This window comes from Barbatula barbatula (genome assembly GCF_947034865.1).
Source record: "Barbatula barbatula genome assembly, chromosome: 13".
Classification (NCBI taxonomy): Eukaryota; Metazoa; Chordata; class Actinopteri; order Cypriniformes; family Nemacheilidae; genus Barbatula; species Barbatula barbatula.
Genome location: NC_136776.1, coordinates 13,788,171 through 13,792,827, shown reverse-complemented (window position 1 = coordinate 13,792,827; position 4,657 = coordinate 13,788,171). Strand labels below are relative to the sequence as shown.

Here is a 4,657-nt window from a genome sequence, read left to right as displayed (position 1 = left end):
TGATAACAATACACTGTATATGATATCCAACCACCGGTCAACCGTAATCCAGTAATGATGATCAACGTGTTTGACCAATCACAGCTGACTCCCGTAATGATAATAGGCCTTCCATTTGCCGCAAAAGCTGAACGTGTTTGACCAATTATAACAGACTACACCATCTGACCAATCACATGACACTATGCTCGCGGATTGGAGGGTATTAGACGGATGAATCTCGGAACGAATCATTTGAAAGTCAGTCTAGAAGTATGGTAGGAATAACGACCTATTTTTACGACATAATAGTGATTTTTATGCCTTGCATGTACATAAACTTGTTGTCGGACACTCTATAAACCAAAGTAGGGCCTTAAAAATCCAATGTTACGTACTCTTTAATGCAAGAAACCTGGCCAAACTGTACACGTTCACTCAATGGATGGATGAACTGACAGGATTTCCTCCAGTTAAGTGGTTTGACATCTACACTTACCAAACAGAGAAACCAAGCATCTATAGTAAAGATAAACTAAGAGCGTATACTAGATGCCTACATGTACAAACTGTCAGAAATGCGAAAGGACTCGCTCTGTTTTATCTCCAGCCAATGCTGTGATGGATGTGTGACGTTGGCGCCAAAGGGGTCTATAGAGGTTTCATCATCATTGAGCTGTGTGCCTCTATAGATGACATTTTATGATCTGTCAGGCCCCACAGGAGCTGATCCTTCACAAACACGAGAAATGTGAATAGTATCTTCCAGGAAGATTTTTATGTGTTCCTGTATCTTTACTGGAAACATATGGTGGTAGCGCCACTAAGGTCAAGGGTTCATCAAATGTGACCCTGACAGTGCAAGTGGTTTAGGATGTATAACCCTTTTAATTTTTTTTAGTTAGATCTGTTTGTTTCTATATTTATTAGTAAGGAGAACTTGTGCCGCATGCAAAACATTATTTTTGCATTCTTTTCCATTAGGACATACAGTATGTGTTTTTGTTTTTACTTTCACTCTCTTCATATATCTATGTACTGCAGCCCAATGTCTTTCCACTTTTTAACCAATCCCTGACAAGTACTCTGACACCATCCAATCACATGTGGATTATATTGTTTACCTGCTCTTGCCAACTGGTGAAGTTTTGTATAGGGATGGGAATATGTGAGAGGCTCATTCTGGTAGAAGGTTACTAAGGACACTGGAGATAAAATGTCAGTGAGTATAAATAATATATTTGAGAGTAACACGATGTTCTGCTCCTTCATCCCTGATATTTGTGACCAGCAGTGTGAAACACTTTTGTTAAAGGTATGTTGAATTTATGGTATTATGAGCGATTCTTTTAAAAAACATGATTTTCTTTTAAACTTACTGCAAGGCTATTCACTTGGTTACAGTTAAAACATACTTAGCCGGGAAGTTAAACAGTGTTTACATTAAAGACATTAATGAAAATGATTAATTTGTCTTTATCATAATCAATCAGTCTATAAAACCATATTAGCCAGTCGTGTCATATGTTCTTGAAGTCTGTTTTGGGAATGTCTTCAAACCAGACAAACTGGCCACATTCTAAACATTAAAGACATTCAGTGTACAAACCAGTGTTGCCTGAGTTACCATTGTTTATCATGATCTGCGACGCGTCATACATTTGACAGTGAAATGAACTAGATTTTAAAGTGAGATTTTTTGTCTTTTCACTGTGTAAGGAATATTGACATGTCATATTGAACATAATATTTTAGATTAGATTATTTATGGCACATAATGTACTCCATTATTTTGGTGAAATTGCTTACTTTCTAGAAATGACAAATGTCACGCAATAATATAAAGACACTTTATTTCAATGATTTAAAGAAATAGTTCATAATGTTTGGGGAAAAGACATGTTTAACTTTTTTTTTGTACTCCACAATTTACAATACCGTTTATACTTCAAAAACCTAGTCACCTGACCAACCTTACGTACAACAGAACTACGTAAAACGTGACGTTTAACACGGACGTGAAAGCATTGTGATCAGACGCAAAGCAGTACTTTAGAGTAAACATTTTTTGTTTTGATTTTAGTTTTCATTTATTAATTTAAAACATATTTCATTGAGAAACCATGATCATCAGGTATGTTTGATTCAATCGGACTGAAATGCTTTGTACACGTGTCTTGTTTGCGACACGTGTATTAGCATTGAAAGCTTATTTAGTTGTTTGTCAATATTCATTTTATCAACTTTTAAGAAACTGGAAATAGGTAAACTTGAATTAACAAGAAGTTGATAATAAGGCTGGTCACTCTTTTGTTGTTGTTGCGCTATTACTTATTTGTTTTTGATTGACGTTAGCTGGTTAGCAGGCCTGTGCTTCTATAACAATTGTAGGATGGATGTATGCTACATTTGGTCCAGTGTGTTTTGGTCCTATTTAACAGTTTGATATTATTTTAAGTAGTATCATGGCAGTGCTGTGTTTTTATCTTAATGTAAACTGTGCGCTTAAAACTAATCTATTATTAGCTACACTTTTAATTACAAAACTTATCAAACTTTATCCTTCAAATGTTTAATGTACTGTATTTTCCACAAAATTACACTTTCCATAAAGGAAGATTTGAAACCAACATATTAGTGTCTGGGTGAATGTGCAGTTAGTGAGGGAACCGAAGCCATGACATTGGTGTTGAGAGCATCATGCTATTCTATATGAACTTACAATAACTAGTTTTTTTTTCAGTTTCAGAAGTTGCTGCGTCATTTGGGCATGGCTCACATACCTCTGTGCTGCTTCTACGCGTGAGCACATACTTAAATTAAAATGAAATGTAAAAGGTGAATTATAACTGTGTGCAAACAGATTGTGAACTTGTGAAGTCTCTCTCATTTCAGAGTATCCAACGATCCAAGTTGAGGCTGTTATTGGAGGTTCGGTTGTCCTGCCATGTGCTTTAAGTAAAAATGAGCACAACCTTCAAGACATTAATGTATTTTGGAGACACAACGGCAATCTGAAAGTGTATGACATCACCGGGGGAAAATGGTCAGAACAGCATCAGGACCCCTTCTACAAAAACAGAATTGAAGCATTCCCTGAGGAGTTTGTGAAAAGAAACTTCTCCATCAAACTCCACAATCTCACACACAGTGATGCTGGAAAGTACCAGTGCTACATCAACCATTCATTTGAAATTGTGACCACACAGCTGGTCATCAACGGTGTGTAAAACTGACTAACATGACATTTATATGAAGTTTTCTTGTTGTTTATAGAACTATTTCCAGTCTACATGTATATACATTACAGAAAGGTTTTGCATTTAAAAAGTGGCAGTAATCACTATTTTGTTGCAGAACCAACAGGAGCAAAAGAAAATCCACAAGCACCTGAAGTCGGAAACCATGCAAGAGAAACAAAGGGGATGGTGATATGAGTTCCAGTGCTTTGTGTTTCTGTGCTTTTATATAACTCTGTATTACATTGAAACTGTAGAGTCGGTCTGAACAAAAGGTTAACCCCCTGGGATCGTAAAACCCCAACTGTCCTATGTTATCTCCCTTTCGACTCTGACCAGGGCACATTCCAATACTCGCCCCTGGACTTCAAGAGGATTCTTGGGGGCAGGACTGGGCTGTGTCCTAAGGTGAGAAAAGGCCATGTGGCGCCAGAAACAGTTAGCCTGGTTGCTTGAGTGATAATTGGACAATAAGTGCGCACACCGGTCCCACATATCTCATGGAGGAAATCGGGAGCTTGAGAGGAGGAGCGGCAGGACTGTTGGTGAGAGAGGACCGGGCCCGGACATTTGTTAAATTTGTATTGATGTTTTTGTGGCCGGCAGTCTACCATGAGGTGGCTGCCGGTCTTTTACTCCGGTGTTATTGTTTGTTTATTTTGATTAAAGTTTGTTTTCCCGCCGGTTCCCGCCTCCTTCCTTTTTATTGAATCTCATTACATTTATCTAAATAACTGCGTTTTAGCTTTGCCCCTTTTAAATAATGAGATTGTCCTTGATGGTTTATGCAGATGTCAATAGCTGATGTAATACTGCCACTCTTTACTTTGTCTATTTCTTTCTTTCTTTACTGCCTTTACGTTTCATGTGTGTTTGCTTAGTGTTAACTAAGCTTTGTTTCCCCCATTATTTGTTGTGATCACGTGAAATCATACAAGAAAAGTGGAAGCTGGACATGTCATACATAGCTGGTATCACCACCACTGATAATGCCTCAGCAAACAAGAACGCTTTTCAGCAGGACTTTACATGGGTTCCCTGCTGTTGGCATAGACCATGAGTCTGGAGCATTGTCAAGATTGAGAAAGACAGAATCTGCCTTCAGCAGAAGAAGAAACAAAAAGATTTGCAACTGCCCGAACAGAGAATGATATATGAAGAGCCCACACGCTGGGATGACAAGAACAGCAGCAGCCGCTCTGTTCTGTTTTAGCTGATGATTGAAAGAAATGGCACCTAATGCTTAAGGATTCAGACATTGCAGTTCTTGAGGCTGTTGAGGAAAGTGACATCACCCTAAAATGTAAACTTAAAGATTGTGTCCGAGAATATCTCAGACAGAGGTATGAGGACACACATCTTCAGCTGATGCTGAACACAGCCATGTTTCTTGACCCATGGTTCAAAAACTGGGAGGATAGATCATCCAGACGAGAAAA

The 4,657-nt window shown here is 38.2% G+C and overlaps 1 long non-coding RNA gene across 1 annotated transcript; it reads left to right on the top strand.

The window, feature by feature from the left end:
• Positions 1 to 1,118: 1,118 nt before the first annotated feature.
• On the top strand, positions 1,119 to 3,903 carry LOC306903120. Its single transcript, XR_013787518.1, has 4 exons — positions 1,119 to 1,294; positions 2,723 to 2,781; positions 2,875 to 3,201; positions 3,337 to 3,903. It is a non-coding gene; the product is annotated as an uncharacterized lncRNA (long non-coding RNA).
• The last annotated feature ends 754 nt before the right edge of the window (positions 3,904 to 4,657 follow it).